Source organism: Carassius gibelio, chromosome B7 (genome assembly GCF_023724105.1).
Source record: "Carassius gibelio isolate Cgi1373 ecotype wild population from Czech Republic chromosome B7, carGib1.2-hapl.c, whole genome shotgun sequence".
NCBI lineage: Eukaryota > Metazoa > Chordata > Actinopteri > Cypriniformes > Cyprinidae > Carassius > Carassius gibelio.
Window position 1 is genome coordinate 34,565,873 of NC_068402.1, and position 12,997 is coordinate 34,578,869.

At 36.3% G+C, this 12,997-nt stretch overlaps 1 protein-coding gene and 1 long non-coding RNA gene across 2 annotated transcripts in view; one reads left to right on the forward strand and one right to left on the reverse strand.

The window, feature by feature from the left end:
* Positions 1 to 12,997, forward strand: part of LOC127962627 (copine-7-like) — a 69,720-nt gene that overhangs the window by 39,331 nt on the left and 17,392 nt on the right. The gene's annotated exons all lie outside the window — the stretch shown is intronic.
* Positions 6,816 to 9,693, reverse strand: LOC127962628 (uncharacterized). The gene is made up of 3 exons (XR_008154613.1): positions 9,643 to 9,693; positions 9,450 to 9,514; positions 6,816 to 7,109 (listed from the first exon to the last, which is right to left on the reverse strand). It is a non-coding gene; the product is annotated as an uncharacterized LOC127962628 (long non-coding RNA).

Sequence of the window (12,997 nt, forward strand, 5' to 3'; positions counted from 1 at the left end):
TTTTTTTGTTTGTTTCATCAGTTCATTCTGCTTTTATTCAGTTTAGCTGCAGATATAGTCTGGCACGTCTATGAGAGCGAGATCGCTTCTCTTTCAGTGTGAAAACGTCTTCATCTCTATTTAACTTTTCCTCTCCATCAGCGAATGATTCTGAGAGAAAACGCGCCAGATGTCTGTTTGCTAATGAAACAAACGCTACTTTCATGCATCTGATTATCAGATAAATCTTATTTCAAGGTCGTTGTTAATGCTGTGGTTAATTTTAACAGTTTCCTTCGTATATTCGGTTCATCCACATTGTTTAAAAACATTTATCATTCAATGGATCTGTGCCTATGATTTAGACACTTACATTCCTGCTCCGTCGATGCAATAAATACAGCTGTCGACGGCTCCGGTAACTCCGTCGGTAAGATGCAGAGAGCCATTGACAAACTACAGAAAAGTAATACTACTTCACGTTAGCATTACTGGCCACTAGTCCTATAGATCACACGTCAGCTGCGTCAGAGACGAACGGAGCGTGAACGCAATCCTGTGACAGTCTCAGGAGGTAAACAGTGGAGCGCGTGAAGGACAGATAAGAGGCACGATTCACGAACACTCTTCAAGGTCTCCATTAATTCGTGCATGTATTAATTTAATGTGTATACATTTTGAAAGCATTGAATCGCTATAGAAATCGCCATTCATTCGATTCTTAGCATTTTGAATCGATTACTGTCCAAGATCGGCGATTCACGATTCAAAAATCATGTTTCAAGATCGATGCATATGAATCGACAGGGTTTGGAATCGATGCATCGAGAAAACGAGTGAATCGTTACACCCCTAGTCGATTCATATTCATATCAAAACACACAAATGTGCTAATACAGTTCACAGCTGTGGCCTAATGGTTAGAGTTGGACCTGTATCCCAAAAGTCACAGGTTTGAGTCTCTGTGCTGGCAGGAGTTATAGGTGGAGGGAGTGAATGAACAGCGCTCTCTCCCACCCTCAATACCCATGGCTGAAGTGTCCTTGAGCAAGGCACTGAACCCCCAGTTGCTCTCCGGACGCTGCATCTATAGCTGCCCACTGCTCTGGGTGTGTGTTCACTTCTCACTGCTGTGTGTGTGCGCACTTGGATGGGTTAAATGCAGAGCATCAATTCCGAATATGGGTTACCATACTTGGCAAATATTACGACTTTCAAATAAAATGAACATATAATTAAAAAAAAAAAAAATCATAAAATCAAGTAATAATAATTAAAAATATACTGCTGGACCTACTGATGATCAATAAAATAAAAACGTTTTTTACTTATTACTAAATACAAAGTTTTTAAGTAGGAGACAGTGTGCAGAAGAAACTATTAAAGACTGTGTGTTACAAAAACTCTCAAATATGAGCAGAGGGCTTTGGGTAGTAGATGTCATATACAAAGAAAAGTTTGAAACACGGATCGACTGCTTGTAGTATCGTCTTCTGTTCCATCGCCTCCCTGTTTAAAAGAAAAAAATTGGGAGACAGTTTTGGGGAGGAGTTTTCCTTGTCACCAAGCACCAGGACATGTGGATTCTGGCTTGTCTCGTGATTCAAGTGCAGCACTAATTAGTGCCAACCTTAAAAGAATAAAAAAAGAAAAAGTTCAGTTAACATGCATTGTGATGATATTTCAGTGAGTGAATTTAAATGAGTTAAAAGCTATAGCGAATTTAAATTGGTTAAAGTGATAATTTACCCAAAAATGGAAGTTCTGTCATAATTTTTTTATTCAAAATATCATCTTGGAACTATTTGTATTGTACAACGTGTGTCTTATACAAAATAAATAAAGGTGACTTGACTACATAGGGCACTGTAAGTGCACTAAGAGACAGACTAAACCAGTTTTCACTCCCTCCAGAAAATTTGGCTATATTTGCGGCTAATGTGAGTAAATTTGACCACCCTTTACCCTTTGACTGATTTGGACTTGTAGGGAGGAACAAAAGTACACTGTAAAAATGTTTGCCGTTAAAAAACAGTAATTTTCTGGCAGCAGGGGTGCCAGTAAAGTACTGTTAATTTACAGCTCTTAACCATTAATTTACCACTCTTATTTTTTAACAGTATTTTACCGTAAATTCTACCATGGAAATTAACTCCACTCCCACTGCTTCAAACAGTTCGAGTTTTTAAACTAGCATTCCTACGATGTTAGTACTATGAACTTATTTCATTTGAGTCCACTGAGAAGGAATATTTCTTACACTTAATGTGCAGTAATAAAGTAACTAAATACATGACTTTTACTCAAATCACTGCAGCTCATTGTCAGCTGTATTACACATGTATGTGCTGAAGTACTTAACACAGAGATCACCACTGTATCAGCGACTCCACATTTACTGCCTTTATATAAAGCAGCAGAAAATCAGAATTTGTGGCTCATCATTGACTGAAGCACCGGCTCTACTCTCCAGAACAATGGTGAACAACAAAACTACATTAAACTAAACGATCTCTCTTGTGCAAACACACATTAATACAGTCAAGTTCAGTATTTACTCTCATTATCAGTGTATGACTTTGCCTAATTTTTTTTCTATGGATGTTCACAAATATTTTAGTTAAATTAACTTTTTTTTCATTTGGTAAATCTGACGTTTACATTTTACAGTATATTACTGTTTTTCCTTGACTTGACGGCAAAAAACTGTAGAAAAACACTTTTTTTTGCTGGCAACCATTAATTTACGGCAAGAAACAGTAGAAAAACAGTTATTTACTGGCAGCAGGGGTGCCAGTAAATAACTGTTTTTCTACAGTTTGTTTCCTGTAAATTAATTACAGTTTATTACTGTTAAATTATGTTTCATTCTGTTTTTTCTTCATCTTAAATCTTTAACCCTTTAAACCCCACAAGAAAATCCTCAGTTTTAAATGAACACTTATAATGTGTGCACACTACAGAGTGTTTGAGTAACACTGAATCAGTGAAGTTAATAAGATAATTATGTGATTAATTGATGATTGAGCATTAGTGATAAACACCTGCAGAATCACTGAAGGAAAGAGAAACACAAGAACTACAAATGACTTCAGCCACAGCCTTAGATGAAATCAACTGAATAAAAGAATATATCAAATCTCTCAAGATCTGATTAAACAACTACTAAAACAGCTTCACCAGATTCACATTACTAACCAGACTGACTTTATTTCTGTCAGATGTCTACAGAAGAACTTATGGAGAGTTAAATAGGTTTAGGTGTTTTTTTCACTACCATGATGGAGATCAGTGTTTACTTTAGTTGGGCTCTTGAACGTGACTTTTCAACAACTAAGGTTTTTTTTTTTTTTTTTCATGCTGTAACAATGGGCCTTTGGAACCTGTTATAGCAAAACAAAAGTACACAGAAGAAAAAAAATCTGATATTGTTGTTTATAGATTGACAAGAACAAATACTATTATTTCTGATCTAATCCCGTATCTCTTCTCTTATTGAATATTGATACTACAGCATGAGAAGGAACACTGCTGAGCCATAAGTTATGAAAGACTGTTAAGAACATGTCACTCATAATAAATAAAAAAAAAAAACCTTTGCTGAACTTTAGACAGAAATATCAAGAATCAGCGTATGAATCACAACAATGGTGACAATCCACAAAATAAATGAACAGATCAGTTCTGAACATCACAACACATGCTACTAAAACTTAAAACAAATGCAAAATTATAAGCACATAAGAATTCAAGAAAATAAGTGAACAATTCAGGGGCATAATTTATTCATGCCGCAATGCATGCTGGGAATCATGGATGAGTTTTATCCTGTGCTGGTACCCAGCATGCATTAAATCATGAACCTTTTGATTGTCACCATTGTTGAGATTCATATGCTGATTGTTGATTTCTCTCTTTGAGTGTTGTGGGGACTGCTGCCCAAAATACTTTTTAACTAAAACTAGTCGTTAAATCCATAAATCCTGGTTATCACACTACTTTTCAATCTTACCAAATTGAAGTGTCATTCACTCTAATATTTCAACACCAAATTAATATTTGATTATTATAGCAACACTTTAAGTCAGTCTAGTAGATCATGCCTGTTAGAAACAACCATAATCACCTGACTATCAAAATTAATACTGATGTAACAGATGCATCATAAAGATACAAATACAGCAATAAAACAAAATGTAAAGTGCAAAAGTCAATGGTCAGGAGCCCAACTAAAGCAAACACTGATCTCCACAATGGTGATGTCAAACGAAACAGTAACATTATCATCTAAATCTCTTTAATTCTCAATAAGATCTTTTGCTCTCTGTTCTCTGATCTGACAGAAATAAAGTCAGTCTGGTTAGTAATGTGTGAAGTTGGTGAAGCTGTTTGTTGATCGTTTAAATCTTCAGTTGATTTCATCTAAGGCTGTGGCTGAAGTCATTGTATTTCATGTGTTTGTCTTGTTATGTTTTTTTCTTCTTCAGTGATTCTACTCATTAACAGCAGCTGTTGATCAGTGTCTGAATTCACTCTTTAGTGTTCATTCTCTCTGTCAGGTGGACTATATTAGTAAACTCATGCAGGGAATAGTGAATGAGGGTGTAGGGTGTGATTTGAAACACAGCCGCTGAGTGTCGACTTTGAACGTTGTTAATTTACGATATATACCAGCAGGCTACTTCTCGAAAACGATGAATATTACCCAGAATGCACTGTTTTAATGAAAAACAGTATGTTACTGTTGAAATTTGGCCGTTTTTTTACAGCGATTTTTAACAGTGTACACTGTAAATGAAAGGAAACTTTGTTGGACAGAATGCAACAATACACTTATTTCACCTCATTTGTCATTTTTCATAATTTTTGGAAGTCATAGGTCTAAGTAAAATTGAAAACTTATGTATCATTAATTTAAATAGTTCACTTACCTTGAAATATTTCAGTTAACAGGCAGAAATTCTATTGATGCATTTTTTTCCTTCCCGAAAAAGTCCATTGTCTAAAACGAGTATAAACACATTTAAAAAAAACATGTCAATCAATCTAGCTTCATAAGAGATACTGCTGTAATTATAGGATATTCCAATAGATGCATAACAACATTCAATATGAATAAATCATAAAAAAACACTTTTACAGTACAATTAATTAGTGCTGGTGCACTAAGACGAATATCTACATTTGGGGCACTGGTATAAATTTTAGCTGAAAAAGCGGATTGCCTCACGACAGCGCCTTTTTCTTTCGTCTGGGTTTTGAACTTTTATAACAGAAAATTGCAGGTTCATTCAAACGATTCTCGCGGAGTCTGCTGTCTGTCGCATGACTGATGTGTGTGAGCTCAGCTCGAGCAGCTTCTTTCACTGGTCCGATCCGATAAATTGGTCCGTGCGGCTTCTAACATTTTTATTAACTTTAAGTAATACGTGTCTAAACATTTTTTGCAGCTAATCTCTTAGTGTATTAATACTGGCGAACAAACAGGAATAGCATTCATTTACAATCGATCTGATTATCTGGGGGAAACAAACGGACTAAAGGTAATTACAACATTTTTAACGTATAAACAAAACAAGAATTAACGTATCAGACACATTACTTAATGTTATGATAGTTATATACATCATACGATTATATTAACATTTACTTACCCTTCATAATCAGGCAGGCTGCCACTGATGTCCGAGCTGAGTCTCTGACTCGACCGTTAAAATTTGAACAGGAGTGAAGCGGGAAACATATTTAACCCAACAGTTGGATAATAACAAAAAATAACCCAACGACGAAAAAAAAATACCCAACAAATTTTAAGATAACCCAACACATTGACCCAATATGTGTAACCCAACGGTTGGGTTAACAAAACAACTCAACGTTTTTTTGCTGTGAATAAGTGATGTTGGCTTTTATTTCATTATATACACAGGCATCAATAATGTGTGTGTATATCATTAAAAAAAGTTATTCAAGTACACTTATTTTATTATTATTAATATAGTACACTTTTTGTCTAAGGTTGTCTACTGTGTCCTTACACTCTAAAAACTGCTGGGTTGAAAACAACCCAATTTGGGTTATTTTGACAACCCAGCGCTGGGTCAAAAAGGGACGAACCCAGCGCTGGGTTACTTTAACCCAACCATTTGGGTTATCATATTTAACCCAGCCTGCTGGGTTGCCTTTTTTATGGTTTAAAATGACTATATTGCAAGATTTAAAAAAACAGAGCGGGTGTTTTTTATCACTGTATTTCAGAAGGAAAACTACTGTATTTAGAAAATGTTCGATATCATTTCGCATGTGCTTGATAAGGCAGCGTTTGTGAGCTCAGCACCGCTCTGCAGCCGTTACCGGAGAAACCTACCTCTCCCGCTCTTAGCGCCTCCTGCTGGCAGAACATAAACTCGCAGAGTGCAGCCATGTGGGGAAACAATGCATTTCTACGTATATCACAATATCACTTTTACACACAAATAATAATTATCAAAAGGAAAATATTTATTAAAAACAAGAGAAAAGTCAAAAAGTAACATGTTAGAAGAAATGCAGAAATGGCATTAACAGCTACAGAGTTCATAAAGCATTGAACATTTGATGAATATAACTTAAGATCAAATTGGACTTTGTTCAATTGTATATATTGTATAAAAATATAAGAAAACACATACAATAAATTTACAATTAGTTAGGTTTTTTCCAACTATTCTGGCATGACAGTACACAAATAAATCACAACATTAACTTTGATATTATAACATTTAACAGATGCATGTGTGTGAGAAAGAAAGTGACAGGTGTATGAATGACAGAGTGTAAACTCTTCTACTAACTCTTCTACTAAACAACACAGAAAAAGCATTTAACTTTTTTTTTTTTAACAAATTATACACTTACAGTTTGTTTCATAGTCCATGAATACAGATCATGCATCACGGTCAATTTTCATGATCTCTTTAGCATAACTGATGTAATCATGAAGAAACCCCATCTGCACAGCATCTGACATCTTCTACATCATCCAGGGCAGCGTCCTCCTTTAAAACCACCGCTGCGTCAGTTTAGGGGAAAGAAGATTCTCCTCTCTGACCAGCATTCATCCCAGTCACCACCTGCTCTTCATCAGTGGCCTAAGAGAAACACATTTGAAAAAATTAAACATTTAATTAAACTATCCATTTTCAGGTAGAGGTGTATTCACATCCGTAAGGATAGGTAAATAATCTGTGTTAAAGTTTCAACACTTTGTGTGGTTGTTTAGTGTCTCAGTCCACCACAGCGCTCCAGGAGGCTATAATGGCAGCACTAGTGTGAGGACATGCGATATTGTTTGAATAAATATTGCTTTCAGAAAGCTTCTTTACTGAAACATTAAAACAGACATGACATTCACATACCTCACAATATTCATGTACATGGAGGGCTGCTCTTCAAACCGTTAGTTCACCAAATAATTAAAATGTTTATAATTTACTCTCCTCATGTTTTTCCAGACTCATACAAACTCTGCTCATTTTTTGGAAAATGTATGAATATATTTAATATTCTCTTTTTGTGTCCTCCATTGCTGGTCTGGGAGACCAGTATTTTATTTTGAACATACATGTTTGCTATCATATAATTTAAGATGTATTCATACAGTATTGTTCAAAATAATAGCAGTACAATGTGACTAACCAGAATAATCAAGGTTTTTCGTATATTTTTTTTATTGCTACGTGGCAAACAAGTTACCAGTAGGTTCAGTAGATTGTCAGAAAACAAATGAGACCCAGCATTCATGATATGCACGCTCTTAAGGCTGTGCAATTGGGCAATTAGTTGAATTAGTTGAAAGGGGTGTGTTCAAAAAAATAGCAGTGTGGCATTCAATCACTGAGGTCATCAATTTTGTGAAGAAACAGGTGTGAATCAGGTGGCCCCTATTTAAGGATGAAGCCAACACTTGTTGAACATGCATTTGAAAGCTGAGGAAAATGGGTCGTTCAAGACATTGTTCAGAAGAACAGCGTACTTTGATTAAAAAGTTGATTAGAGAGGGGAAAACCTATAAAGAGGTGCAAAAAATGATAGGCTGTTCAGCTAAAATGATCTCCAATGCCTTAAAATGGAGAGCAAAACCAGAGAGACGTGGAAGAAAACGGAAGACAAGCATCAAAATGGATAGAAGAATAACCAGAATGGCAAAGGCTCAGCCAATGATCACCTCCAGGATGATCAAAGACAGTCTGGAGTTACCTGTAAGTACTGTGACAGTTAGAAGACGTCTGTGTGAAGCTAATCTATTTTCAAGAATCCCCCGCAAAGTCCCTCTGTTAAAAAAAAGGCATGTGCAGAAGAGGTTACAATTTGCCAAAGAACACATCAACTGGCCTAAAGAGAAATGGAGGAACATTTTGTGGACTGATGAGAGTAAAATTGTTCTTTTTGGGTCCAAGGGCCACAGGCAGTTTGTGAGACGACCCCCAAACTCTGAATTCAAGCCACAGTACACAGTGAAGACAGTGAAGCATGGAGGTGCAAGCATCATGATATGGGCATGTTTCTCCTACTATGGTGTTGGGCCTATTTATCGCATACCAGGGATCATGGATCAGTTTGCATATGTTAAAATACTTGAAGAGGTCATGTTGCCCTATGCTGAAGAGGACATGCCCTTGAAATGGTTGTTTCAACAAGACAATGACCCAAAACACACTAGTAAACGGGCAAAGTCTTGGTTCCAAACCAACAAAATTAATGTTATGGAGTGGCCAGCCCAATCTCCAGACCTTAATCCAATTGAGAACTTGTGGGGTGATATCAAAAATGCTGTTTCTGAAGCAAAACCAAGAAATGTGAATGAATTGTGGAATGTTGTTAAAGAATCATGGAGTGGAATAACAGCTGAGAGGTGCCACAAGTTGGTTGACTCCATGCCACACAGATGTCAAGCAGTTTTAAAAAACTGTGGTCATACAACTAAATATTAGTTTAGTGATTCACAGGATTGCTAAATCCCAGAAAAAAAAAAATGTTTGTACAAAATAGTTTTGAGTTTGTACAGTCAAAGGTAGACACTGCTATTTTTTTGAACACACCCCTTTCAACTAATTGCCCAATTGCACAGCCTTAAGAGCGTGCATATCATGAATGCTGGGTCTTGTTTGTTTTCTGACAATCTACTGAACCTACTGGTAACTTGTTTGCCACGTAGCAATAAAAAATATACTAAAAACCTTGATTATTCTGGTTAGTCACATTGTACTGCTATTATTTTGAACAATACTGTATATAAATATCAGAATTTACTTCTACAATAACTCTATATTTATGAAGCTTGAAAATACTGATTATCTAAACTATAAATGGATTAACAAATATTATGAGAAAACTAAAAATATATTAATTTATGTTGTAAAGACAGACAAAAGTCTTATAGGTTTGGAATGACTTGAGGGCAAGTAAATGATTTTTTGTGTGAACTTTACCTTTAAGAGCGAAGACCAAGAATGATGACTCTCCAAATCAGACAACTCCAAAGTTGGTTTGAGTTCTGCAATAAAAAACACAGACATCAATGGTCTTAATGAAATGAGCACGTAATCACACTGTTGTTGCATCAAAATGTGAAGTAAACTGGCAGGAGACAACAGAAAAATTTATTTTCTAAAAATAACTTACATAAAATCTCAAAGGAATGATGCTCTCCCATGTCTCTTGCTTTTAACATCTACAAAAACAAAAAATCAAACATAATTTTACTCTTAGTAAAACACAACAACAACTGATAACATGAAATTATGAAGTTTACTTGCCTTATACGATCTTTCCCTCTCTTCAGAAGAAGCTGAGAAAACCACCTCCTCACACAAGCAGACTTGTGTGTCCTTAACTCCAATTAGTTTGAGTTCTGCAAAGAGGGACATCAATGGTTTCAATAAAATATTAACATGTACATACATACATATATAAAATCACACTGTTTTTGTATCAAAATGTGAAGTTACACAACAGAAACATTAATTTTCTAAAAAAAAAGTAATAATAATTTAACTTACATCAGTCTCAAAAGAATGAAGTTATCTTGTCTCTGGATTTCAACATCTAAAAAAAAAAAAAAACATTATTTTAGTCTTAGTAAAAATAAAGATAACTTGATGTTATTCTGAAGTTTACTCTCCTTAAACCGTCTGTCCCTCTCTTCAGAAGAACACCTCCTCCTCATCCTCACACAGGTCTGTGACTCCTCACACAAACAGCTTCTGTGTCTTTAACTCTCAGCGCGAGGACAATGAAGACAGGAGCTCGACAAGAAATATTACATGTAAAACATACTTTTAACAGTTACCACTTCAACAGCCTCAAAATAATTATGCTAGTCTTTACTACACAATGCCGTTTCCTTTAGGAGACAAACATACATTCAGTTTAACCGCGAAAAAAAAAGACAAATTCACATGAGTGTAACCGTGACCATAACCGTCTGTTAACGCCTCAAAGAGTACAGATAATGTAAAATATTATGTAAATATGACAAAATACATTCACAGACGTTATATTAAAAGTACATCCTCCGTTCAGTGACGTTACATGAGGCAGTTAAGACCTCCGTGTCTGAGGCGAAAACCGCGTCCGTTTCTTTTTTATGTATATATAACGTTAAGCTCCTTTGTTTCCGCCTTTCATAAAGCCTTCCGCCTTTCATACAACCGGGTAAACAATAAAAGATAACTTTACATTTTGAATATTTACTTACCATAGTCTTTCACTCGCTTCTTGTTTCTATCACGCTGAGAAAATGGCGGCTGCTCGCACTGGAGACGTACGATTTTGACGTGACATGCGTGCTCTCCTTCACGTCCTCGTCCTCAACCCAGCCCCGCTGGGTTAAAAAATAGAGTTATTTTCAACCCAAACTTGGGTTAAAACATCCCAAAGTCCTATCCAACGGCCTCAACCCAGCAGTTGGGTTGAAAAAACAACCCAGCCTTTTTTAGAGTGTAGGTCTACTTAGGTCGACCTAAAATTAATAATGAATAAAAACTTGATAGACTTGATAGATAAACTATTTGTTTGATCGTTTTGTCTGTTTGGTCTGAAGACGAGGTGTGTTCAGACGCATTGTTGGCACCAGTACCTTGGTCTAAAGTCAACGGTGCAGTATTTTTGTTATTTAAGGAACGCACTAGTAATGTGCGCCTATAGATGGGTCCACAATGCACGTGCACTCTGCCCAGGCCCGGCGCCAGAGGGGGGGTTGGGGGGACTTGACCCCCCCATGGACATCCCTGTGCCCCCCCTTTAGACCGAACGGGATGGTTGGACTTGAGTATAGCATGGATTAGAGTCTTATCAATACAACTGCCTGCTGTTGAATCTGCTTGCTTTTAGATGGAAAAGCTGCTCACAACCTATGTTTTCTTCATAATAATATCATAACGAACAGATTTGGCAAACAATCCAGTGTATCTTCTTCTTTGGAAAGCGTCAAATAATTTTACAATGCATTTTCGCAGAGGTGAGCAATGTAGCCAATCACAGAGATATTTGTTGGCTTCTAAAACACAATGGCCAATCAGAGGTGTTTAGGTTGGAATCCACTCAATCACTGCTCCAGTCACCATTTTTTTGTCCAGTGCTGGGTTCCATCAAAGACTATAGAGTACCCAAGACATGTCAGTCTTATAGTTTTTAATGGGGAAAAATGCAATGCTCAAGATGGCCACTCAATCACAGGAAACCCTGCCTTCTTAATGAAAGAGCCAATCGCTAATCAGTAAAGTCAGTGGGTCACTGCAGCTGCCATTAGAAGCGTCCCGGTTGCTGTAGAAACAGTGAACGCTCTGAGACGTGCTCTTAGGACTGCGCACACGCACCGGCTGATCTAGCCTGAGAAATAAGCTTTTTAAAATGCTATTTGAGCAAAAGTAACAACATTTATGACAGTTGTTGTCAGATTTCTTTGCTGTTAAAATATGAAATTTAATCCTAAGCTTAGTGAACCGTTTTGGAGAATTTGATGTTTCCCCATTCAAAGAGATAGGAGCTGCACTCGGATGCCTGAGAGACGATTCAAAGATGGCCTTTGAGTGACATGACTTGTCTTAAAGAGACTTTGGTTCTTTCATGCTTTCATACATTTAAAAGTGTCATCATGTAGTCACGTTCATTGTATTTTTTTATTTTTTTTACTTTGTTAGATTGTGATGAATGATTGACAGTTTTTAATAAATTTAAAGGGAGCAGTCTTTGCATGCTGTATAGCCTACGATGTTTTATTCAGAATTTAAATAAAACATCATGCTTGAAAAGCAGCCACGTATAACACAGAGAAAGCCAACTACTAAACTATATAGAAAAAGATAATTATTTCAGAAGCACGTGATTCTGCAACCGATCTGGTCCAAACGCAGGGTTTAGGTAAGGAAATTATTATTATTTGTAATGGCTGCCATGCCAAATCATGCTCACCTGCTTGCTTTTCTGTTTAATTTAACAGTGTTTTTTGGGAACATAGTATATACTTTATTAACAAGTAATTGTAACACTTTACAATAAGGTTCAATTAGTTAATATTAGTTAATGTATTAAAGTCTATTGTTATTGTAAAGTAAAACAATGTGTAATAGGCCTATTACACACCCAGGGACGTGCAGCATCACAGAAACATGCCAAATATTAAAATGAAAGGATTAAAATGTAAAATATTATTATTGTGTATGCTTTTACCTCGCAAACGAACAGCTCCGTTTCCTCTCTGGAGAAGCATTCAGTCATTGCTCTTGCAAATTCCACCATGTAAAAGCCAATCTGCCATGGTGCAACGCTCCTGGCTTGTAAAGGGAAAAGGAGAACTCTGATTGGTTTATTGCATGTTAAGCTCAAAACACACCCATGACTCATTAAGAAAAGATGTCCAACTCTTTTAGACAATTCTGTCCTTAAACTAGCAAAAGTGGATTCATCTAAGTGCACCTGTGCCACATGCTTCAGACCATGTGCCTACATTGTTAAAATAGGGCCAGTCATCCGAAAA